Source organism: Engystomops pustulosus, chromosome 9 (assembly GCF_040894005.1).
Source record: "Engystomops pustulosus chromosome 9, aEngPut4.maternal, whole genome shotgun sequence".
NCBI lineage: Eukaryota > Metazoa > Chordata > Amphibia > Anura > Leptodactylidae > Engystomops > Engystomops pustulosus.
In genome coordinates, this window is record NC_092419.1 from 69,838,184 (window position 1) to 69,863,678 (window position 25,495).

Genomic DNA, 25,495 nt, shown 5'->3' on the forward strand with positions numbered 1-25,495 from the left:
TCTATGAGATAGTAAAAGAAGGTTCAAATTGAACAGCTGCTGTCAACGGCCATTCTAAGCTGAATGTGCCTGCTCTCGTCAGATCGCAGCAGCAATGCAGCTTAAGGCTTGGCAAGTACCAGCATGGGAGACTGGCTGGGAATCCCAAGTTCTGTTGACCTTTTTGAACCTGAAAATTGTGTTAGTTTCTCTATGAGATAGTAAAAGAAGGTTCAAATTGAACAGCTGCTGTCAACGGCCATTCTAAGCTGAATGTGCCTGCTCTCATCAGATCGCAGCAGCTTAAGGCTTGGCAAGTACCAGCATGGGAGACTGGCTGGGAATCCCAAGTTCCGTTGACCTTTTTGAACCTGAAAATTGTGTTAGTTTCTCTATGAGATAGTAAAAGAAGGTTCAAACTGAACAGCTGCTGTCAACGGCCATTCTAAGCTGAATGTGCCTGCTCTCGTCAGATCGCAGCAGCAATGCAGCTTAAGGCTTGGCAAGTACCAGCATGGGAGACTGGCTGGGAATCCCAAGTTCCGTTGACCTTTTTGAACCTGAAAATTGTGTTAGTTTCTCTATGAGATAGTAAAAGAAGGTTCAAATTGAACAGCTGCTGTCAACGGCCATTCTAAGCTGAATGTGCCTGCTCTCGTCAGATCGCAGCAGCAATGCAGCTTAAGGCTTGGCAAGTACCAGCATGGGAGACTGGCTGGGAATCCCAAGTTCTGTTGACCTTTTTGAACCTGAAAATTGTGCTAGTTTTTCTATGAGATAGTAAAAGAAGGTTCAAATTGAACAGCTGCTGTCAACGGCCATTCTAAGCTGAATGTGCCTGCTCTCGGCAGATCGCAGCAGCAATGCAGCTTAAGGCTTGGCAAGTACCAGCATGGGAGACTCGCTGGGAATCCCAAGTTCTGTTGACCTTTTTGAACCTGAAAATTGTGTTAGTTTCTCTATGAGATAGTAAAAGAAGGTTCAAATTGAACAGCTGCTGTCAACGGCCATTCTAAGCTGAATGTGCCTGCTCTCGTCAGATAGCAGCAGCAATGCAGCTTAAGGCATGGCAAGTACCAGCATGGGAGACTGGCTGGGAATCCCAAGTTCTGTTGTGCTTTTTGAACCTGAAAATTGTGTTAGTTTTTCTATGAGATAGTAAAAGAAGGTTCAAATTGAACAGCTGCTGTCAACGGCCATTCTAAGCTGAATGTGCCTGCTCTCGTCAGATTGCAGCAGCAATGCAGCTTAAGGCTTGGCAAGTACCAGCATGGGAGACTGGCTGGGAATCCCAAGTTCTGTTGACCTTTTTGAACCTGAAAATTGTGTTAGTTTCTCTATGAGATAGTAAAAGAAGGTTCAAATTGAACAGCTGCTGTCAACGGCCGTTCTAAGCTGAATGTGCCTGCTCTCGTCAGATCGCAGCAACAATGAAGCTTAAGGCTTGGCAAGTACCAGCATGGGAGACTGACTGGGAATCCCAAGTTCTGTTAACCTTTTTGAACCTGAAAATTGTTAGTTTCTCTGTCAAAGATGGTAAAAGAAGGTTCAAATTGAACAGCTGCTGTCAACGGCCATTCTAAGCTGAATGTGCCTGCTCTCGTCAGATCGCAGCAGCAATGCAGCTTAAGGCTTGGCAAGTACCAGCATGGGAGACTGGCTGGGAATCCCAAGTTCCGTTGACCTTTTTGAACCTGAAAATTGTGTTAGTTTCTCTATGAGATAGTAAAAGAAGGTTCAAACTGAACAGCTGCTGTCAACGGCCATTCTAAGCTGAATGTGCCTGCTCTCGTCAGATCGCAGCAGCAATGCAGCTTAAGGCTTGGCAAGTAACAGCATGGGAGACTGGCTGGGAATCCCAAGTTCCGTTGACCTTTTTGAACCTGAAAATTGTGTTAGTTTCTCTATGAGATAGTAAAAGAAGGTTCAAATTGAACAGCTGCTGTCAACGGCCATTCTAAGCTGAATGGGCCTGCTCTCGTCAGATCGCAGCAGCAATGCAGCTTAAGGCTTGGCAAGTACCAGCATGGGAGACTGGCTGGGAATCCCAAGTTCTGTTGACCTTTTTGAACCTGAAAATTGTGTTAGTTTCTCTATGAGATAGTAAAAGAAGGTTCAAATTGAACAGCTGCTGTCAACGGCCATTCTAAGCTGAATGTGCCTGCTCTCGTCAGATCGCAGCAGCAATGCAGCTTAAGGCTTGGCAAGTACCAGCATGGGAGACTGGCTGGGAATCCCAAGTTCCGTTGACCTTTTTGAACCTGAAAATTGTGTTAGTTTCTCTATGAGATAGTAAAAGAAAGTAGAAATTAGGCAGCTGCTGTCAACGGCCATTCTAAGCTGAATGTGCCTGCTCTCGTCAGATCGCAGCAGCAATGCAGCTTAAGGCTTGGCAAGTACCAGCATGGGAGACTGGCTGGGAATCCCAAGTTCTGTTGACCTTTTTGAACCTGAAAATTGTGTTAGTTTTTCTATGAGATAGTAAAAGAAGGTTCAAATTGAACAGCTGCTGGCAACGGCCATTCTAAGCTGAATGTGCCTGCTCTCGTCGGATCGCAGCAGCAATGCAGCTTAAGGCTTGGCAAGTACCAGCATGGGAGACTGGCTGGGAATCCCAAGTTCTGTTGACCTTTTTGAACCTGAAAATTGTGTTAGTTTCTCTATGAGATAGTAAAAGAAGGTTCAAATTGAACAGCTGCTGTCAACGGCCATTCTAAGCTGAATGTGCCTGCTCTCGTCAGATCGCAGCAGCAATGCAGCTTAAGGCTTGGCAAGTACCAGCATGGGAGACTGGCTGCGAATCCCAAGTTCCGTTGACCTTTTTGAACCTGAAAATTGTTAGTTTCTCTGTCAAAGATGGTAAAAGAAGGTTCAAATTGAACAGCTGCTGTCAACGGCCATTCTAAGCTGAATGTGCCTGCTCTCGTCAGATCGCAGCAGCAATGCAGCTTAAGGCTTGGCAAGTACCAGCATGGGAGACTGGCTGGGAATCCCAAGTTCCGTTGACCTTTTTGAACCTGAAAATTGTTAGTTTCTCTGTCAAAGATGGTAAAAGAAGGTTCAAATTGAACAGCTGCTGTCAACGGCCATTCTAAGCTGAATGTGCCTGCTCTCGTCAGATCGCAGCAGCAATGCAGCTTAAGGCTTGGCAAGTACCAGCATGGGAGACTGGCTGGGAATACCAAGTTCCGTTGACCTTTTTGAACCTGAAAATTGTTAGTTTCTCTGTCAAAGATGGTAAAAGAAGGTTCAAATTGAACAGCTGCTGTCAACGGCCATTCTAAGCTGAATGTGCCTGCTCTCGTCAGATCGCAGCAGCAATGCAGCTTAAGGCTTGGCAAGTACCAGCATGGGAGACTGGCTGGGAATCCCAAGTTCCGTTGACCTTTTTGAACCTGAAAATTGTGTTAGTTTCTCTATGAGATAGTAAAAGAAGGTTCAAATTGAACAGCTGCTGTCAACGGCCATTCTAAGCTGAATGTGCCTGCTCTCGTCAGATCGCAGCAGCAATGCAGCTTAAGGCTTGGCAAGTTCCAGCATGGGAGACTGGCTGGGAATCCCAAGTTCCGTTGACCTTTTTGAACCTGAAAATTGTGTTAGTTTCTCTATGAGATAGTAAAAGAAGGTTCAAACTGAACAGCTGCTGTCAACGGCCATTCTAAGCTGAATGTGCCTGCTCTCGTCAGATCGCAGCATCAATGCAGCTTAAGGCTTGGCAAGTACCAGCATGGGAGACTGGCTGGGAATCCCAAGTTCCGTTGACCTTTTTGAACCTGAAAATTGTGTTAGTTTCTCTATGAGATAGTAAAAGAAGGTTCAAATTGAACAGCTGCTGTCAACAGCATTCTAAGCTGAATGTGCCTGCTCTCGTCAGATCGCAGCAGCAATGCAGCTTAAGGCTTGGCAAGTAACAGCATGGGAGACTGGCTGGGAATCCCAAGTTCCGTTGACCTTTTTGAACCTGAAAATTGTGTTAGTTTCTCTATGAGATAGTAAAAGAAGGTTCAAATTGAACAGCTGCTGTCAACGGCCATTCTAAGCTGAATGGGCCTGCTCTCGTCAGATCGCAGCAGCAATGCAGCTTAAGGCTTGGCAAGTACCAGCATGGGAGACTGGCTGGGAATCCCAAGTTCTGTTGACCTTTTTGAACCTGAAAATTGTGTTAGTTTCTCTATGAGATAGTAAAAGAAGGTTCAAATTGAACAGCTGCTGTCAACGGCCATTCTAAGCTGAATGTGCCTGCTCTCGTCAGATCGCAGCAGCAATGCAGCTTAAGGCTTGGCAAGTACCAGCATGGGAGACTTGCTGGGAATCCCAAGTTCCGTTGACCTTTTTGAACCTGAAAATTGTGTTAGTTTCTCTATGAGATAGTAAAAGAAGGTTCAAATTGAACAGCTGCTGTCAACGGCCATTCTAAGCTGAATGTGCCTGCTCTCGTCAGATTGCAGCAGCAATGCAGCTTAAGGCTTGGCAAGTACCAGCATGGGAGACTGGCTGGGAATCCCAAGTTCCGTTGACCTTTTTGAACCTGAAAATTGTGTTAGTTTCTCTATGAGATAGTAAAAGAAAGTAGAAATTAGGCAGCTGCTGTCAACGGCCATTCTAAGCTGAATGTGCCTGCTCTCGTCAGATCGCAGCAGCAATGCAGCTTAAGGCTTGGCAAGTACCAGCATGGGAGACTGGCTGGGAATCCCAAGTTCTGTTGACCTTTTTGAACCTGAAAATTGTGTTAGTTTTTCTATGAGATAGTAAAAGAAGGTTCAAATTGAACAGCTGCTGTCAACGGCCATTCTAAGCTGAATGTGCCTGCTCTCGTCAGATCGCAGCAGCAATGCAGCTTAAGGCTTGGCAAGTACCAGCATGGGAGACTGGCTGCGAATCCCAAGTTCCGTTGACCTTTTTGAACCTGAAAATTGTTAGTTTCTCTGTCAAAGATGGTAAAAGAAGGTTCAAATTGAACAGCTGCTGTCAACGGCCATTCTAAGCTGAATGTGCCTGCTCTCGTCAGATCGCAGCAGCAATGCAGCTTAAGGCTTGGCAAGTACCAGCATGGGAGACTGGCTGGGAATCCCAAGTTCCGTTGACCTTTTTGAACCTGAAAATTGTTAGTTTCTCTGTCAAAGATGGTAAAAGAAGGTTCAAATTGAACAGCTGCTGTCAACGGCCATTCTAAGCTGAATGTGCCTGCTCTCGTCAGATCGCAGCAGCAATGCAGCTTAAGGCTTGGCAAGTACCAGCATGGGAGACTGTCTGGGAATCCCAAGTTCCGTTGACCTTTTTGAACCTGAAAATTGTGTTAGTTTCTCTATGAGATAGTAAAAGAAGGTTCAAATTGAACAGCTGCTGTCAACGGCCATTCTAAGCTGAATGTGCCTGCACTCGTCAGATCGCAGCAGCAATGCAGCTTAAGGCTTGGCAAGTACCAGCATGGGAGACTGGCTGGGAATCCCAAGTTCCGTTGACCTTTTTGAACCTGAAAATTGTGTTAGTTTCTCTATGAGATAGTAAAAGAAGGTTCAAACTGAACAGCTGCTGTCAACGGCCATTCTAAGCTGAATGTGCCTGCTCTCGTCAGATCGCAGCATCAATGCAGCTTAAGGCTTGGCAAGTACCAGCATGGGAGACTGGCTGGGAATCCCAAGTTCCGTTGACCTTTTTGAACCTGAAAATTGTGTTAGTTTCTCTATGAGATAGTAAAAGAAGGTTCAAATTGAACAGCTGCTGTCAACAGCATTCTAAGCTGAATGTGCCTGCTCTCGTCAGATCGCAGCAGCAATGCAGCTTAAGGCTTGGCAAGTACCAGCATGGGAGACTGGCTGGGAATCCCAAGTTCTGTTGATCTTTTTGAACCTGAAAATTGTGTTAGTTTCTCTATGAGATAGTAAAAGAAGGTTCAAATTGAACAGCTGCTGTCAACGGCCATTCTAAGCTGAATGTGCCTGCTCTCGTCAGATCGCAGCAGCAATGCAGCTTAAGGCTTGGCAAGTACCAGCATGGGAGACTGGCTGGGAATCCCAAGTTCTGTTGACCTTTTTGAACCTGAAAATTGTGTTAGTTTCTCTATGAGATAGTAAAAGAAGGTTCAAATTGAACAGCTGCTGTCAACGGCCATTCTAAGCTGAATGTGCGTGCTCTTGTCGGATCACAGCAGCGATGCGGCTTAAGGCTTGGCAAGTACCAGCATGGGAGACTGGCTGCGAATTCCAAGTTCCGTTGACCTTTTTGAACCTGAAAATTGTGTTAGTTTCTCTATGAGATAGTAAAAGAAGGTTCAAACTGAACAGCAGCTGTCAACGGCCATTCTAAGCTGAATGTGCCTGCTCTCGTCAGATCGCAGCATCAATGCAGCTTAAGGCTTGGCAAGTACCAGCATGGGAGACTGGCTGGGAATCCCAAGTTCTGTTGACCTTTTTGAACCTGAAAATTGTTAGTTTCTCTGTCAAAGATGGTAAAAGAAGGTTCAAATTGAACAGCTGCTGTCAACGGCCATTCTAAGCTGAATGTGCCTGCTCTCGTCAGATCGCAGCAGCAATGCAGCTTAAGGCTTGGCAAGTACCAGCATGGGAGACTGGCTGGGAATCCCAAGTTCCGTTGACCTTTTTGAACCTGAAAATTGTGTTAGTTTCTCTATGAGATAGTAAAAGAAGGTTCAAATTGAACAGCTGCTGTCAACGGCCATTCTAAGCTGAATGTGCGTGCTCTTGTCGGATCACAGCAGCGATGCGGCTTAAGGCTTGGCAAGTACCAGCATGGGAGACTGGCTGCGAATCCCAAGTTCCGTTGACCTTTTTGAACCTGAAAATTGTGTTAGTTTCTCTATGAGATAGTAAAAGAAGGTTCAAACTGAACATCTGCTGTCAATGGCCATTCTAAGCTGAATGTGCCTGCTCTCGTCAGATCGCAGCAGCAATGCAGCTTAAGGCTTGGCAAGTAACAGCATGGGAGACTGGCTGGGAATCCCAAGTTCTGTTGACCTTTTTGAACCTGAAAATTGTGTTAGTTTCTCTATGAGATAGTAAAAGAAGGTTCAAATTGAACAGCTGCTGTCAACGGCCATTCTAAGCTGAATGTGCCTGCTCTCGTCAGATCGCAGCAGCTTAAGGCTTGGCAAGTACCAGCATGGGAGACTGGCTGGGAATCCCAAGTTCCGTTGACCTTTTTGAACCTGAAAATTGTGTTAGTTTCTCTATGAGATAGTAAAAGAAGGTTCAAATTGAACAGCTGCTGTCAACGGCCATTCTAAGCTGAATGTGCCTGCTCTCATCAGATCGCAGCAGCAATGCAGCTTAAGGCTTGGCAAGTACCAGCATGGGAGACTGGCTGGGAATCCCAAGTTCCGTTGACCTATTTGAACCTGAAAATTGTGTTAGTTTCTCTATGAGATAGTAAAAGAAGGTTCAAATTGAACAGCTGCTGTCAACGGCCATTCTAAGCTGAATGTGCCTGCTCTCGTCAGATCGCAGCAGCAATGCAGCTTAAGGCTTGGCAAGTACCAGCATGGGAGACTGGCTGGGAATCCCAAGTTCCGTTGACCTTTTTGAACCTTAAAATTGTTAGTTTCTCTGTCAAAGATGGTAAAAGAAGGTTCAAATTGAACAGCTGCTGTCAACGGCCATTCTAAGCTGAATGTGCCTGCTCTCGTCAGATTGCAGCAGCAATGCAGCTTAAGGCTTGGCAAGTACCAGCATGGGAGACTGGCTGGGAATCCCAAGTTCTGTTGACCTTTTTGAACCTGAAAATTGTTAGTTTCTCTGTCAAAGATGGTAAAAGAAGGTTCAAATTGAACAGCTGCTGTCAACGGCCATTCTAAGCTGAATGTGCCTGCTCTCGTCAGATCGCAGCAGCAATGCAGCTTAAGGCTTGGCAAGTACCAGCATGGGAGACTGGCTGGGAATCCCAAGTTCCGTTGACCTTTTTGAACCTGAAAATTGTGTTAGTTTCTCTATGAGATAGTAAAAGAAGGTTCAAATTGAACAGCTGCTGTCAACGGCCATTCTAAGCTGAATGTGCGTGCTCTTGTCGGATCACAGCAGCGATGCGGCTTAAGGCTTGGCAAGTACCAGCATGGGAGACTGGCTGCGAATCCCAAGTTCCGTTGACCTTTTTGAACCTGAAAATTGTGTTAGTTTCTCTATGAGATAGTAAAAGAAGGTTCAAACTGAACAGCTGCTGTCAATGGCCATTCTAAGCTGAATGTGCCTGCTCTTGTCAGATCGCAGCAGCAATGCAGCTTAAGGCTTGGCAAGTACCAGCATGGGAGACTGGCTGGGAATCCCAAGTTCTGTTGACCTTTTTGAACCTGAAAATTGTGTTAGTTTCTCTATGAGATAGTAAAAGAAGGTTCAAATTGAACAGCTGCTGTCAACGGCCATTCTAAGCTGAATGTGCCTGCTCTCGTCAGATCGCAGCAGCTTAAGGCTTGGCAAGTACCAGCATGGGAGACTGGCTGGGAATCCCAAGTTCCGTTGACCTTTTTGAACCTGAAAATTGTGTTAGTTTCTCTATGAGATAGTAAAAGAAGGTTCAAATTGAACAGCTGCTGTCAACGGCCATTCTAAGCTGAATGTGCCTGCTCTCATCAGATCGCAGCAGCAATGCAGCTTAAGGCTTGGCAAGTACCAGCATGGGAGACTGGCTGGGAATCCCAAGTTCCGTTGACCTATTTGAACCTGAAAATTGTGTTAGTTTCTCTATGAGATAGTAAAAGAAGGTTCAAACTGAACAGCTGCTGTCAACGGCCATTCTAAGCTGAATGTGCCTGCTCTTGTCAGATGGCAGCAGCAATGCAGCTTAAGGCTTGGCAAGTACCAGCATGGGAGACTGGCTGGGAATCCCAAGTTCCGTTGACCTTTTTGAACCTTAAAATTGTTAGTTTCTCTGTCAAAGATGGTAAAAGAAGGTTCAAACTGAACAGCTGCTGTCAACGGCCATTCTAAGCTGAATGTGCCTGCTCTCGTCAGATCGCAGCAGCAATGCAGCTTAAGGCTTGGTAAGTACCAGCATGGGAGACTGGCTGGGAATCCCAAGTTCCGTTGACCTTTTTGAACCTGAAAATTGTGTTAGTTTCTCTATGAGATAGTAAAAGAAGGTTCAAATTGAACAGCTGCTGTCAACGGCCATTCTAAGCTGAATGTGCCTGCTCTTGTCAGATGGCAGCAGCAATGCAGCTTAAGGCTTGGCAAGTACCAGCATGGGAGACTGGCTGGGAATCCCAAGTTCCGTTGACCTTTTTGAACCTTAAAATTGTTAGTTTCTCTGTCAAAGATGGTAAAAGAAGGTTCAAATTGAACAGCTGCTGTCAACGGCCATTCTAAGCTGAATGTGCCTGCTCTCGTCAGATCGCAGCAGCAATGCAGCTTAAGGCTTGGCAAGTACCAGCATGGGAGACTGGCTGGGAATCCCAAGTTCCGTTGACCTTTTTGAACCTGAAAATAGTGTTAGTTTCTCTATGAGATAGTAAAAGAAGGTTCAAACTGAACAGCTGCTGTCAACGGCCATTCTAAGCTGAATGTGCCTGCTCTCGTCAGATCGCAGCAGCAATGCAGCTTAAGGCTTGGTAAGTACCAGCATGGGAGACTGGCTGGGAATCCCAAGTTCCGTTGACCTTTTTGAACCTGAAAATTGTGTTAGTTTCTCTATGAGATAGTAAAAGAAGGTTCAAATTGAACAGCTGCTGTCAACGGCCATTCTAAGCTGAATGTGCCTGCTCTCGTCAGATAGCAGCAGCAATGCAGCTTAAGGCTTGGCAAGTACCAGCATGGGAGACTGGCTGGGAATCCCAAGTTCTGTTGACCTTTTTGAACCTGAAAATTGTGTTAGTTTTTCTATGAGATAGTAAAAGAAGGTTCAAATTGAACAGCTGCTGTCAACGGCCATTCTAAGCTGAATGTGCCTGCTCTCGTCAGATTGCAGCAGCAATGCAGCTTAAGGCTTGGCAAGTACCAGCATGGGAGACTGGCTGGGAATCCCAAGTTCTGTTCACCTTTTTGAACCTGAAAATTGTGTTAGTTTCTCTATGAGATAGTAAAAGAAGGTTCAAATTGAACAGCTGCTGTCAACGGCCATTCTAAGCTGAATGTGCCTGCTCTCGTCAGATCGCAGCAACAATGAAGCTTAAGGCTTGGCAAGTACCAGCATGGGAGACTGGCTGGGAATCCCAAGTTCTGTTAACCTTTTTGAACCTGAAAATTGTTAGTTTCTCTGTCAAAGATGGTAAAAGAAGGTTCAAATTGAACAGCTGCTGTCAGCGGCCATTCTAAGCTGAATGTGCCTGCTCTCGTCAGATCGCAGCAGCAATGCAGCTTAAGGCTTGGCAAGTACCAGCATGGGAGACTGGCTGGGAATCCCAAGTTCCGTTGACCTTTTTGAACCTGAAAATTGTGTTAGTTTCTCTATGAGATAGTAAAAGAAGGTTCAAACTGAACAGCTGCTGTCAACGGCCATTCTAAGCTGAATGTGCCTGCTCTCGTCAGATCGCAGCAGCAATGCAGCTTAAGGCTTGGCAAGTAACAGCATGGGAGACTGGCTGGGAATCCCAAGTTCCGTTGACCTTTTTGAACCTGAAAATTGTGTTAGTTTCTCTATGAGATAGTAAAAGAAGGTTCAAATTGAACAGCTGCTGTCAACGGCCATTCTAAGCTGAATGTGCCTGCTCTCGTCAGATCGCAGCAGCAATGCAGCTTAAGGCTTGGCAAGTACCAGCATGGGAGACTGGCTGGGAATCCCAAGTTCTGTTGACCTTTTTGAACCTGAAAATTGTGTTAGTTTCTCTATGAGATAGTAAAAGAAGGTTCAAATTGAACAGCTGCTGTCAACGGCCATTCTAAGCTGAATGTGCCTGCTCTCGTCAGATCGCAGCAGCAATGCAGCTTAAGGCTTGGCAAGTACCAGCATGGGAGACTTGCTGGGAATCCCAAGTTCCGTTGACCTTTTTGAACCTGAAAATTGTGTAAGTTTCTCTATGAGATAGTTAAAGAAGGTTCAAATTGAAGAGCTGCTGTCAACGGCCATTCTAAGCTGAATGTGCGTGCTCTTGTCGGATCACAGCAGCGATGCGGCTTAAGGCTTGGCAAGTACCAGCATGGGAGACTGGCTGCGAATCCCAAGTTCCGTTGACCTTTTTGAACCTGAAAATTGTGTTAGTTTCTCTATGAGATAGTAAAAGAAGGTTCAAACTGAACAGCTGCTGTCAACGGCCATTCTAAGCTGAATGTGCCTGCTCTCGTCAGATCGCAGCATCAATGCAGCTTAAGGCTTGGCAAGTACCAGCATGGGAGACTGGCTGGGAATCCCAAGTTCCGTTGACCTTTTTGAACCTGAAAATTGTGTTAGTTTCTCTATGAGATAGTAAAAGAAAGTAGAAATTAGGCAGCTGCTGTCAACAGCATTCTAAGCTGAATGTGCCTGCTCTCGTCAGATCGCAGCAGCAATGCAGCTTAAGGCTTGGCAAGTACCAGCATGGGAGACTGGCTGGGAATCCCAAGTTCCGTTGACCTTTTTGAACCTGAAAATTGTGTTAGTTTCTCTATGAGATAGTAAAAGAAAGTAGAAATTAGGCAGCTGCTGTCAACGGCCATTCTAAGCTGAATGTGCCTGCTCTCGTCAGATCGCAGCAGCAATGCAGCTTAAGGCTTGGCAAGTACCAGCATGGGAGACTGGCTGGGAATCCCAAGTTCTGTTGACCTTTTTGAACCTGAAAATTGTGTTAGTTTTTCTATGAGATAGTAAAAGAAGGTTCAAATTGAACAGCTGCTGTCAACGGCCATTCTAAGCTGAATGTGCCTGCTCTCGTCAGATCGCAGCAGCAATGCAGCTTAAGGCTTGGCAAGTACCAGCATGGGAGACTGGCTGGGAATCCCAAGTTCTGTTGACCTTTTTGAACCTGAAAATTGTGTTAGTTTCTCTATGAGATAGTAAAAGAAGGTTCAAATTGAACAGCTGCTGTCAACGGCCATTCTAAGCTGAATGTGCCTGCTCTCGTCAGATCGCAGCAGCAATGCAGCTTAAGGCTTGGCAAGTACCAGCATGGGAGACTGGCTGGGAATCCCAACTTCCGTTGACCTTTTTGAACCTGAAAATTGTGTTAGTTTCTCTATGAGATAGTAAAAGAAAGTAGAAATTAGGCAGCTGCTGTCAACAGCCATTCTAAGCTGAATGTGCCTGCTCTCGTCAGATCGCAGCAGCAATGCAGCTTAAGGCTTGGCAAGTACCAGCATGGGAGACTGGCTGGGAATCCCAAGTTCTGTTGACCTTTTTGAACCTGAAAATTGTGTTAGTTTTTCTATGAGATAGTAAAAGAAGGTTCAAATTGAACAGCTGCTGTCAACGGCCATTCTAAGCTGAATGTGCCTGCTCTCGTCGGATCGCAGCAGCAATGCAGCTTAAGGCTTGGCAAGTACCAGCATGGGAGACTGGCTGGGAATCCCAAGTTCTGTTGACCTTTTTGAACCTGAAAATTGTGTTAGTTTCTCTATGAGATAGTAAAAGAAGGTTCAAATTGAACAGCTGCTGTCAACGGCCATTCTAAGCTGAATGTGCCTGCTCTCGTCAGATCGCAGCAGCAATGCAGCTTAAGGCTTGGCAAGTACCAGCATGGGAGACTGGCTGGGAATCCCAAGTTCTGTTGACCTTTTTGAACCTGAAAATTGTGTTAGTTTCTCTATGAGATAGTAAAAAAAGGTTCAAATTGAACAGCTGCTGTCAACGGCCATTCTAAGCTGAATGTGCCTGCTCTCGTCAGATCGCAGCAGCAATGCAGCTTAAGGCTTGGCAAGTACCAGCATGGGAGACTGGCTGGGAATCCCAAGTTCCGTTGACCTTTTTGAACCTGAAAATTGTGTTAGTTTCTCTATGAGATAGTAAAAGAAGGTTCAAATTGAACAGCTGCTGTCAACAGCATTCTAAGCTGAATGTGCCTGCTCTCGTCAGATCGCAGCAGCAATGCAGCTTAAGGCTTGGCAAGTACCAGCATGGGAGACTGGCTGGGAATCCCAAGTTCTGTTGACCTTTTTGAACCTGAAAATTGTGTTAGTTTCTCTATGAGATAGTAAAAGAAGGTTCAAATTGAACAGCTGCTGTCAACGGCCATTCTAAGCTGAATGTGCCTGCTCTCGTCAGATCGCAGCAGCAATGCAGCTTAAGGCTTGGCAAGTACCAGCATGGGAGACTGGCTGGGAATCCCAAGTTCTGTTGACCTTTTTGAACCTGAAAATTGTGTTAGTTTCTCTATGAGATAGTAAAAGAAGGTTCAAATTGAACAGCTGCTGTCAACGGCCATTCTAAGCTGAATGTGCGTGCTCTTGTCGGTTCACAGCAGCGATGCGGCTTAAGGCTTGGCAAGTACCAGCATGGGAGACTGGCTGCGAATTCCAAGTTCCATTGACCTTTTTGAACCTGAAAATTGTGTTAGTTTCTCTATGAGATAGTAAAAGAAGGTTCAAACTGAACAGCTGCTGTCAACGGCCATTCTAAGCTGAATGTGCCTGCTCTCGTCAGATCGCAGCATCAATGCAGCTTAAGGCTTGGCAAGTACCAGCATGGGAGACTGGCTGGGAATCCCAAGTTCTGTTGACCTTTTTGAACCTGAAAATTGTTAGTTTCTCTGTCAAAGATGGTAAAAGAAGGTTCAAATTGAACAGCTGCTGTCAACGGCCATTCTAAGCTGAATGTGCCTGCTCTCGTCAGATCGCAGCAGCAATGCAGCTTAAGGCTTGGCAAGTACCAGCATGGGAGACTGGCTGGGAATCCCAAGTTCCGTTGACCTTTTTGAACTTGAAAATTGTGTTAGTTTCTCTATGAGATAGTAAAAGAAGGTTCAAATTGAACAGCTGCTGTCAACGGCCATTCTAAGCTGAATGTGCGTGCTCTTGTCGGATCACAGCAGCGATGCGGCTTAAGGCTTGGCAAGTACCAGCATGGGAGACTGGCTGCGAATCCCAAGTTCCGTTGACCTTTTTGAACCTGAAAATTGTGTTAGTTTCTCTATGAGATAGTAAAAGAAGGTTCAAACTGAACAGCTGCTGTCAATGGCCATTCTAAGCTGAATGTGCCTGCTCTCGTCAGATCGCAGCAGCAATGCAGCTTAAGGCTTGGCAAGTACCAGCATGGGAGACTGGCTGGGAATCCCAAGTTCTGTTGACCTTTTTGAACCTGAAAATTGTGTTAGTTTCTCTATGAGATAGTAAAAGAAGGTTCAAATTGAACAGCTGCTGTCAACGGCCATTCTAAGCTGAATGTGCCTGCTCTCGTCAGATCGCAGCAGCTTAAGGCTTGGCAAGTACCAGCATGGGAGACTGGCTGGGAATCCCAAGTTCCGTTGACTTTTTTGAACCTGAAAATTGTGTTAGTTTCTCTATGAGATAGTAAAAGAAGGTTCAAATTGAACAGCTGCTGTCAACGGTCATTCTAAGTTGAATGTGCCTGCTCTCGTCAGATCGCAGCAGCAATGCAGCTTAAGGCTTGGCAAGTACCAGCATGGGAGACTGGCTGGGAATCCCAAGTTCCGTTGACCTTTTTGAACCTGAAAATTGTGTTAGTTTCTCTACGAGATAGTAAAAGAAGGTTCAAATTGAACAGCTGCTGTCAACGGCCATTCTAAGCTGAATGTGCCTGCTCTCGTCAGATCGCAGCAGCAATGCAGCTTAAGGCTTGGCAAGTACCAGCATGGGAGACTGGCTGGGAATCCCAAGTACTGTTGACCTTTTTGAACCTGAAAATTGTGTTAGTTTTTCTATGAGATAGTAAAAGAAGGTTCAAATTGAACAGCTGCTGTCAACGGCCATTCTAAGCTGAATGTGCCTGCTCTCGTCAGATCGCAGCAGCAATGCAGCTTAAGGCTTGGCAAGTACCAGCATGGGATACTGGCTAAGAATCCCAAGTTCTGTTGACCTTTTTGAACCTGAAAATTGTGTTAGTTTCTCTATGAGATAGTAAAAGAAGGTTCAAATTGAACAGCTGCTGTCAACGGCCATTCTAAGCTGAATGTGCCTGCTCTCGTCAGATCGCAGCAGCAATGCAGCTTAAGGCTTGGCAAGTACCAGCATGGGAGACTGGCTGGGAATCCCAAGTACTGTTGACCTTTTTGAACCTGAAAATTGTGTTAGTTTTTCTATGAGATAGTAAAAGAAGGTTCAAATTGAACAGCTGCTGTCAACGGCCATTCTAAGCTGAATGTGCCTGTTCTCGTCAGATCGCAGCAGCAATGCAGCTTAAGGCTTGGCAAGTACCAGCATGGGAGACTGGCTGGGAATACCAAGTTCCGTTGACCATTTTGAACCTGAAAATTGTGTTAGTTTCTCTATGAGATAGTAAAAGAAGGTTCAAATTGAACAGCTGCTGTCAACGGCCATTCTAAGCTGAATGTGCCTGCTCTCGTCAGATCGCAGCAGCAATGCAGCTTAAGGCTTGGCAAGTACCAGCATGGGAGACTGGCTGGGAATCCCAAGTTCCGTTGACCTTTTTGAACCTGAAAATTGTGTTAGTTTCTCTATGAGATAGTAAAAGAAGGTTCAAATTGAACAGCTGCTGTCAACGGCCATTCTAAGCTGAATGTGCCTGCTCTCGTCAGATCGCAGCAGCAATGCAGCTTAAGGCTTGGCAAGTACCAGCATGGGAGACTGGCTGGGAATCCCAAGTTCCGTTGACCTTTTTGAACCTGAAAATTGTTAGTTTCTCTGTCAAAGATGGTAAAAGAAGGTTCAAATTGAACAGCTGCTGTCAACGGCCATTCTAAGCTGAATGTGCCTGCTCTCGTCAGATCGCAGCAGCAATGCAGCTTAAGGCTTGGCAAGTACCAGCATGGGAGACTGGCTGGGAATCCCAAGTTCCGTTGACCTTTTTGAACCTGAAAATTGTGTTAGTTTCTCTATGAGATAGTAAAAGAAGGTTCAAATTGAACAGCTGCTGTCAACGGCCATTCTAAGCTGAATGTGCCTGCTCTCGTCAGATCGCAGCAGCAATGCAGCTTAAGGCTTGGCAAGTACCAGCATGGGAGACTGGCTGGGAATCCCAAGTTCTGTTGACCTTTTTGAACCTGAAAATTGTGTTAGTTTCTCTATGAGATAGTAAAAGAAGGTTCAAACTGAACAGCTGCTGTCAACGGCCATTCTAAGCTGAATGTGCCTGCTCTCGTCAGATCGCAGCATCAATGCAGCTTAAGGCTTGGCAAGTACCAGCATGGGAGACTGGCTGGGAATCCCAAGTTCCGTTGACCTTTTTGAACCTGAAAATTGTGTTAGTTTCTCTATGAGATAGTAAAAGAAGGTTCAAATTGAACAGCTGCTGTCAACGGCCATTCTAAGCTGAATGTGCCTGCTCTCGTCAGATCGCAGCAGCAATGCAGCTTAAGGCTTGGCAAGTACCAGCATGGGAGACTGGCTGGGAATCCCAAGTTCCGTTGACCTTTTTGAACCTGAAAATTGTTAGTTTCTCTGTCAAAGATGGTAAAAGAAGGTTCAAATTGAACAGCTGCTGTCAACGGCCATTCTAAGCTGAATGTGCCTGCTCTCGTCAGATCGCAGCAGCAATGCAGCTTAAGGCTTGGCAAGTACCAGCATGGGAGACTGGCTGGGAATCCCAAGTTCCGTTGACCTTTTTGAACCTGAAAATTGTGTTAGTTTCTCTATGAGATAGTAAAAGAAGGTTCAAATTGAACAGCTGCTGTCAACGGCCATTCTAAGCTGAATGTGCCTGCTCTCGTCAGATCGCAGCAGCAATGCAGCTTAAGGCTTGGCAAGTACCAGCATGGGAGACTGGCTGGGAATCCCAAGTTCTGTTGACCTTTTTGAACCTGAAAATTGTGTTAGTTTCTCTATGAGATAGTAAAAGAAGGTTCAAACTGAACAGCTGCTGTCAACGGCCATTCTAAGCTGAATGTGCCTGCTCTCGTCAGATCGCAGCATCAATGCAGCTTAAGGCTTGGCAAGTACCAGCATGGGAGACTGGCTGGGAATCCCAAGTTCCGTTGACCTTTTTGAACCTGAAAATTGTGTTAGTTTCTCTATGAGATAGTAAAAGAAGGTTCAAATTGAACAGCTGCTGTCAACAGCATTCTAAGCTGAATGTGCCTGCTCTCGTCAGATCGCAGCAGCAATGCAGCTTAAGGCTTGGCAAGTACCAGCATGGGAGACTGGCTGGGAATCCCAAGTTCTGTTGACCTTTTTGAACCTGAAAATTGTGTTAGTTTCTCTATGAGATAGTAAAAGAAGGTTCAAATTGAACAGCTGCTGTCAACGGCCATTCTAAGCTGAATGTGCCTGCTCTCGTCAGATCGCAGCAGCAATGCAGCTTAAGGCTTGGCAAGTACCAGCATGGGAGACTGGCTGGGAATCCCAAGTTCTGTTGACCTTTTTGAACCTGAAAATTGTGTTAGTTTCTCTATGAGATAGTAAAAGAAGGTTCAAATTGAACAGCTGCTGTCAACGGCCATTCTAAGCTGAATGTGCGTGCTCTTGTCGGATCACAGCAGCGATGCGGCTTAAGGCTTGGCAAGTACCAGCATGGGAGACTGGCTGCGAATTCCAAGTTCCGTTGACCTTTTTGAACCTGAAAATTGTGTTAGTTTCTCTATGAGATAGTAAAAGAAGGTTCAAACTGAACAGTTGCTGTCAACGGCCATTCTAAGCTGAATGTGCCTGCTCTCGTCAGATCGCAGCATCAATGCAGCTTAAGGCTTGGCAAGTACCAGCATGGGAGACTGGCTGGGAATCCCAAGTTCTGTTGACCTTTTTGAACCTGAAAATTGTTAGTTTCTCTGTCAAAGATGGTAAAAGAAGGTTCAAATTGAACAGCTGCTGTCAACGGCCATTCTAAGCTGAATGTGCCTGCTCTCGTCAGATCGCAGCAGCAATGCAGCTTAAGGCTTGGCAAGTACCAGCATGGGAGACTGGCTGGGAATCCCAAGTACTGTTGACCTTTTTGAACCTGAAAATTGTGTTAGTTTTTCTATGAGATAGTAAAAGAAGGTTCAAATTGAACAGCTGCTGTCAACGGCCATTCTAAGCTGAATGTGCCTGTTCTCGTCAGATCGCAGCAGCAATGCAGCTTAAGGCTTGGCAAGTACCAGCATGGGAGACTGGTTGGGAATACCAAGTTCCGTTGACCTTTTTGAACCTGAAAATTGTGTTAGTTTCTCCATGAGATAGTAAAAGAAGGTTCAAATTGAACAGCTGCTGTCAACGGTCATTCTAAGTTGAATGTGCCTGCTCTCGTCAGATCGCAGCAGCAATGCAGCTTAAGGCTTGGCAAGTACCAGCATGGGAGACTGGCTGGGAATCCCAAGTTCCGTTGACCTTTTTGAACCTGAAAATTGTGTTAGTTTCTCTACGAGATAGTAAAAGAAGGTTCAAATTGAACAGCTGCTGTCAACGGCCATTCTAAGCTGAATGTGCCTGCTCTCGTCATATCGCAGCAGCAATGCAGCTTAAGGCTTGGCAAGTACCAGCATGGGAGACTGGCTGGGAATCCCAAGTTCTTTTGACCTTTTTGAACCTGAAAATTGTGTTAGTTTCTCTATGAGATAGTAAAAGAAGGTTCAAATTGAACAGCTGCTGTCAACGGCCATTCTAAGCTGAATGTGCCTGCTCTCGTCATATCGCAGCAGCAATGCAGCTTAAGGCTTGGCAAGTACCAGCATGGGAGACTGGCTGGGAATCCCAAGTTCTGTTGACCTTTTTGAACCTGAAAATTGTTAGTTTCTCTGTCAAAGAAGGTAAAAGAAGGTTCAAATTGAACAGCTGCTGTCAACGGCCATTCTAAGCTGAATGTGCCTGCTCTCGTCATATCGCAGCAGCAATGCAGCTTAAGGCTTGGCAAGTACCAGCATGGGAGACTGGCTGGGAATCCCAAGTTCCGTTGACCTTTTTGAACCTGAAAATTGTGTTAGTTTCTCTATGAGATAGTAAAAGAAAGTAGAAATTAGGCAGCTGCTGTCAACGGCCATTCTAAGCTGAATGTGCCTGCTCTCGTCAGATCGCAGCAGCAATGCAGCTTAAGGCTTGGCAAGTACCAGCATGGGAGACTGGCTGGGAATCCCAAGTTCTGTTGACCTTTTTGAACCTGAAAATTGTGTTAGTTTTTCTATGAGATAGTAAAAGAAGGTTCAAATTGAACAGCTGCTGTCAACGGCCATTCTAAGCTGAATGTGCCTGTTCTCGTCAGATCGCAGCAGCAATGCAGCTTAAGGCTTGGCAAGTACCAGCATGGGAGACTGGCTGGGAATACCAAGTTCCGTTGACCTTTTTGAACCTGAAAATTGTGTTAGTTTCTCCATGAGATAGTAAAAGAAGGTTCAAATTGAACAGCTGCTGTCAACGGTCATTCTAAGTTGAATGTGCCTGCTCTCGTCAGATCGCAGCAGCAATGCAGCTTAAGGCTTGGCAAGTACCAGCATGGGAGACTGGCTGGGAATCCCAAGTTCCGTTGACCTTTTTGAACCTGAAAATTGTGTTAGTTTCTCTACGAGATAGTAAAAGAAGGTTCAAATTGAACAGCTGCTGTCAACGGCCATTCTAAGCTGAATGTGCCTGCTCTCGTCATATCGCAGCAGCAATGCAGCTTAAGGCTTGGCAAGTACCAGCATGGGAGACTGGCTGGGAATCCCAAGTTCTTTTGACCTTTTTGAACCTGAAAATTGTGTTAGTTTCTCTATGAGATAGTAAAAGAAGGTTCAAATTGAACAGCTGCTGTCAACGGCCATTCTAAGCTGAATGTGCCTGCTCTCGTCATATCGCAGCAGCAATGCAGCTTAAGGCTTGGCAAGTACCAGCATGGGAGACTGGCTGGGAATCCCAAGTTCTGTTGACCTTTTTGAACCTGAAAATTGTTAGTTTCTCTGTCAAAGAAGGTAAAAGAAGGTTCAAATTGAACAGCTGCTGTCAACGGCCATTCTAAGCTGAATGTGCCTGCTCTCGTCATATCGCAGCAGCAATGCAGCTTAAGGCTTGGCAAGTACCAGCATGGGAGACTGGCTGGGAATCCCAAGTTCCGTTGACCTTTTTGAACCTGAAAATTGTGTTAGTTTCTCTATGAGATAGTAAAAGAAAGTAGAAATTAGGCAGCTGCTGTCAACGGCCATTCTAAGCTGAATGTGCCTGCTCTCGTCAGATCGCAGCAGCAATGCAGCTTAAGGCTTGGCAAGTACCAGCATGGGAGACTGGCTGGGAATCCCAAGTTCTGTTGACCTTTTTGAACCTGAAAATTGTGTTAGTTTTTCTATGAGATAGTAAAAGAAGGTTCAAATTGAACAGCTGCTGTCAACGGCCATTCTAAGCTGAATGTGCCTGCTCTCGTCAGATCGCAGCAGCAATGCAGCTTAAGGCTTGGCAAGTACCAGCATGGGAGACTGGCTGGGAATCCCAAGTTCTGTTGACCTTTTTGAACCTGAAAATTGTGTTAGTTTCTCTATGAGATAGTAAAAGAAGGTTCAAATTGAACAGCTGCTGTCAACGGCCATTCTAAGCTGAATGTGCCTGCTCTCGTCAGATCGCAGCAGCAATGCAGCTTAAGGCTTGGCAAGTACCAGCATGGGAGACTGGCTGCGAATCCCAAGTTCCATTGACCTTTTTGAACCTGAAAATTGTTAGTTTCTCTGTCAAAGATGGTAAAAGAAGGTTCAAATTGAACAGCTGCTGTCAACGGCCATTCTAAGCTGAATGTGCCTGCTCTCGTCAGATCGCAGCAGCAATGCAGCTTAAGGCTTGGCAAGTACCAGCATGGGAGACTGGCTGGGAATCCCAAGTTCCGTTGACCTTTTTGAACCTGAAAATTGTGTTAGTTTCTCTATGAGATAGTAAAAAAAGGTTCAAATTGAACAGCTGCTGTCAACGGCCATTCTAAGCTGAATGTGCCTGCTCTCGTCAGATCGCAGCAGCAATGCAGCTTAAGGCTTGGCAAGTACCAGCATGGGAGACTGGCTGGGAATCCCAAGTTCCGTTGACCTTTTTGAACCTGAAAATTGTGTTAGTTTCTCTATGAGATAGTAAAAGAAGGTTCAAATTGAACAGCTGCTGTCAACAGCATTCTAAGCTGAATGTGCCTGCTCTCGTCAGATCGCAGCAGCAATGCAGCTTAAGGCTTGGCAAGTACCAGCATGGGAGACTGGCTGGGAATCCCAAGTTCTGTTGACCTTTTTGAACCTGAAAATTGTGTTAGTTTCTCTATGAGATAGTAAAAGAAGGTTCAAATTGAACAGCTGCTGTCAACGGCCATTCTAAGCTGAATGTGCCTGCTCTCGTCAGATCGCAGCAGCAATGCAGCTTAAGGCTTGGCAAGTGCCAGCATGGGAGACTGGCTGGGAATCCCAAGTTCTGTTGACCTTTTTGAACCTGAAAATTGTGTTAGTTTCTCTATGAGATAGTAAAAGAAGGTTCAAATTGAACAGCTGCTGTCAACGGCCATTCTAAGCTGAATGTGCGTGCTCTTGTCGGATCACAGCAGCGATGCGGCTTAAGGCTTGGCAAGTACCAGCATGGGAGACTGGCTGCGAATTCCAAGTTCCGTTGACCTTTTTGAACCTGAAAATTGTGTTAGTTTCTCTATGAGATAGTAAAAGAAGGTTCAAACTGAACAGCTGCTGTCAACGGCCATTCTAAGCTGAATGTGCCTGCTCTCGTCAGATCGCAGCATCAATGCAGCTTAAGGCTTGGCAAGTACCAGCATGGGAGACTAGCTGGGAATCCCAAGTTCTGTTGACCTTTTTGAACCTGAAAATTGTTAGTTTCTCTGTCAAAGATGGTAAAAGAAGGTTCAAATTGAACAGCTGCTGTCAACGGCCATTCTAAGCTGAATGTGCCTGCTCTCGTCAGATCGCAGCAGCAATGCAGCTTAAGGCTTGGCAAGTACCAGCATGGGAGACTGGCTGGGAATCCCAAGTTCCGTTGACCTTTTTGAACTTGAAAATTGTGTTAGTTTCTCTATGAGATAGTAAAAGAAGGTTCAAATTGAACAGCTGCTGTCAACGGCCATTCTAAGCTGAATGTGCCTGCTCTCGTCAGATCGCAGCAGCAATGCAGCTTAAGGCTTGGCAAGTACCAGCATGGGAGACTGGCTGGGAATCCCAAGTTCCGTTGACCTTTTTGAACCTGAAAATTGTTAGTTTCTCTGTCAAAGATGGTAAAAGAAGGTTCAAATTGAACAGCTGCTGTCAACGGCCATTCTAAGCTGAATGTGCCTGCTCTCGTCAGATCGCAGCAGCAATGCAGCTTAAGGCTTGGCAAGTACCAGCATGGGAGACTGGCTGGGAATCCCAAGTTCCGTTGACCTTTTTGAACTTGAAAATTGTGTTAGTTTCTCTATGAGATAGTAAAAGAAGGTTCAAATTGAACAGCTGCTGTCAACGGCCATTCTAAGCTGAATGTGCGTGCTCTTGTCGGATCACAGCAGCGATGCGGCTTAAGGCTTGGCAAGTACCAGCATGGGAGACTGGCTGCGAATCCCAAGTTCCGTTGACCTTTTTGAACCTGAAAATTGTGTTAGTTTCTCTATGAGATAGTAAAAGAAGGTTCAAACTGAACAGCTGCTGTCAATGGCCATTCTAAGCTGAATGTGCCTGCTCTCGTCAGATCGCAGCAGCAATGCAGCTTAAGGCTTGGCAAGTACCAGCATGGGAGACTGGCTGGAAATCCCAAGTTCTGTTGACCTTTTTGAACCTGAAAATTGTGTTAGTTTCTCTATGAGATAGTAAAAGAAAGTAGAAATTAGGCAGCTGCTGTCAACGGCCATTCTAAGCTGAATGTGCCTGCTCTCGTCAGATCGCAGCAGCAATGCAGCTTAAGGCTTGGCAAGTACCAGCATGGGAGACTGGCTGGGAATCCCAAGTTCTGTTGACCTTTTTGAACCTGAAAATTGTGTTAGTTTTTCTATGAGATAGTAAAAGAAGGTTCAAATTGAACAGCTGCTGTCAACGGCCATTCTAAGCTGAATGTGCCTGCTCTCGTCAGATCGCAGCAGCTTAAGGCTTGGCAAGTACCAGCATGGGAGACTGGCTGGGAATCCCAAGTTCCGTTGACCTTTTTGAACCTGAAAATTGTGTTAGTTTCTCTATGAGATAGTAAAAGAAGGTTCAAATTGAACAGCTGCTGTCAACGGTCATTCTAAGCTGAATGTGCCTGCTCTCGTCAGATCGCAGCAGCAATGCAGCTTAAGGCTTGGCAAGTACCAGCATGGGAGACTGGCTGGGAATCCCAAGTTCCGTTGACCTTTTTGAACCTGAAAATTGTGTTAGTTTCTCTATGAGATAGTAAAAGAAGGTTCAAATTGAACAGCTGCTGTCAACGGCCATTCTAAGCTGAATGTGCCTGCTCTCGTCAGATCGCAGCAGCAATGCAGCTTAAGGCTTGGCAAGTACCAGCATGGGAGACTGGCTGGGAATCCCAAGTTCCGTTGACCTTTTTGAACCTTAAAATTGTTAGTTTCTCTGTCAAAGATGGTAAAAGAAGGTTCAAATTGAACAGCTGCTGTCAACGGCCATTCTAAGCTGAATGTGCCTGCTCTCGTCAGATCGCAGCAGCAATGCAGCTTAAGGCTTGGCAAGTACCAGCATGGGAGACTGGCTGGGAATCCCAAGTTCCGTTGACCTTTTTGAACCTGAAAATTGTGTTAGTTTCTCTATGAGATAGTAAAAGGAGGTTCAAACTGAACAGCTGCTGTCAACGGCCATTCTAAGCTGAATGTGCCTGCTCTCGTCAGATCGCAGCAGCAATGCAGCTTAAGGCTTGGCAAGTACCAGCATGGGAGACTGGCTGGGAATCCCAAGTTCCGTTGACCTTTTTGAACCTGAAAATTGTGTTAGTTTCTCTATGAGATAGTAAAAGAAGGTTCAAATTGAACAGCTGCTGTCAACGGCCATTCTAAGCTGAATGTGCCTGCTCTCGTCAGATAGCAGCAGCAATGCAGCTTAAGGCTTGGCAAGTACCAGCATGGGAGACTGGCTGGGAATCCCAAGTTCTGTTGACCTTTTTGAACCTGAAAATTGTGTTAGTTTTTCTATGAGATAGTAAAAGAAGGTTCAAATTGAACAGCTGCTGTCAACGGCCATTCTAAGCTGAATGTGCCTGCTCTCGTCAGATTGCAGCAGCAATGCAGTTTAAGGCTTGGCAAGTACCAGCATGGGAGACTGGCTGGGAATCCCAAGTTCTGTTGACCTTTTTGAACCTGAAAATTGTGTTAGTTTCTCTATGAGATAGTAAAAGAAGGTTCAAATTGAACAGCTGCTGTCAACGGCCATTCTAAGCTGAATGTGCCTGCTCTCGTCAGATCGCAGCAACAATGAAGCTTAAGGCTTGGCAAGTACCAGCATGGGAGACTGGCTGGGAATCCCAAGTTCTGTTAACCTTTTTGAACCTGAAAATTGTTAGTTTCTCTGTCAAAGATGGTAAAAGAAGGTTCAAATTGAACAGCTGCTGTCAACGGCCATTCTAAGCTGAATGTGCCTGCTCTCGTCAGATCGCAGCAGCAATGCAGCTTAAGGCTTGGCAAGTACCAGCATGGGAGACTGGCTGGGAATCCCAAGTTCCGTTGACCTTTTTGAACCTGAAAATTGTGTTAGTTTCTCTATGAGATAGTAAAAGAAGGTTCAAATTGAACAGCTGCTGTCAACGGCCATTCTAAGCTGAATGTGCCTGCTCTCGTCAGATCGCAGCAGCAATGCAGCTTAAGGCTTGGCAAGTACCAGCATGGGAGACTGGCTGGGAATCCCAAGTTCCGTTGACCTTTTTGAACCTGAAAATTGTGTTAGTTTCTCTATGAGATAGTAAAAGAAAGTAGAAATTAGGCAGCTGCTGTCAACGGCCATTCTAAGCTGAATGTGCATGCTCTCGTCAGATCGCAGCAGCAATGCAGCTTAAGGCTTGGCAAGTACCAGCATGGGAGACTGGCTGGGAATCCCAAGTTCTGTTGACCTTTTTGAACCTGAAAATTGTGTTAGTTTCTCTATGAGATAGTAAAAGAAGGTTCAAATTGAACAGCTGCTGTCAACGGCCATTCTAAGCTGAATGTGCCTGCTCTCGTCAGATCGCAGCAGCAATGCAGCTTAAGGCTTGGCAAGTACCAGCATGGGAGACTGGCTGCGAATCCCAAGTTCCGTTGACCTTTTTGAACCTGAAAATTGTGTTAGTTTCTCTGTCAAAGATGGTAAAAGAAGGTTCAAATTGAACAGCTGCTGTCAACGGCCATTCTAAGCTGAATGTGCCTGCTCTCGTCAGATCGCAGCAGCAATGCAGCTTAAGGCTTGGCAAGTACCAGCATGGGAGACTGGCTGGGAATCCCAAGTTCCGTTGACCTTTTTGAACCTGAAAATTGTGTTAGTTTCTCTATGAGATAGTAAAAAAAGGTTCAAATTGAACAGCTGCTGTCAACGGCCATTCTAAGCTGAATGTGCCTGCTCTCGTCAGATCGCAGCAGCAATGCAGCTTAAGGCTTGGCAAGTACCAGCATGGGAGACTGGCTGGGAATCCCAAGTTCTGTTGACCTTTTTGAACCTGAAAATTGTGTTAGTTTCTCTATGAGATAGTAAAAGAAGGTT

At 45.6% G+C, this 25,495-nt stretch overlaps 6 pseudogenes; all 6 read left to right on the forward strand.

Moving 5' to 3' along the window:
- The first annotated feature begins 5,135 nt into the window (after positions 1 to 5,135).
- LOC140098364 (5S ribosomal RNA) lies at positions 5,136 to 5,253 on the forward strand (annotated as a pseudogene).
- A 1,952-nt stretch (positions 5,254 to 7,205) lies between these two features.
- Positions 7,206 to 7,323, forward strand: LOC140098663 (5S ribosomal RNA; annotated as a pseudogene).
- A 1,197-nt stretch (positions 7,324 to 8,520) lies between these two features.
- On the forward strand, positions 8,521 to 8,638 carry LOC140098664 (5S ribosomal RNA; annotated as a pseudogene).
- Positions 8,639 to 14,558: 5,920 nt separating this feature from the next.
- LOC140098528 (5S ribosomal RNA) lies at positions 14,559 to 14,676 on the forward strand (annotated as a pseudogene).
- Positions 14,677 to 14,936: 260 nt separating this feature from the next.
- On the forward strand, positions 14,937 to 15,054 carry LOC140098529 (5S ribosomal RNA; annotated as a pseudogene).
- A 2,716-nt stretch (positions 15,055 to 17,770) lies between these two features.
- LOC140098530 (5S ribosomal RNA) lies at positions 17,771 to 17,888 on the forward strand (annotated as a pseudogene).
- The last annotated feature ends 7,607 nt before the right edge of the window (positions 17,889 to 25,495 follow it).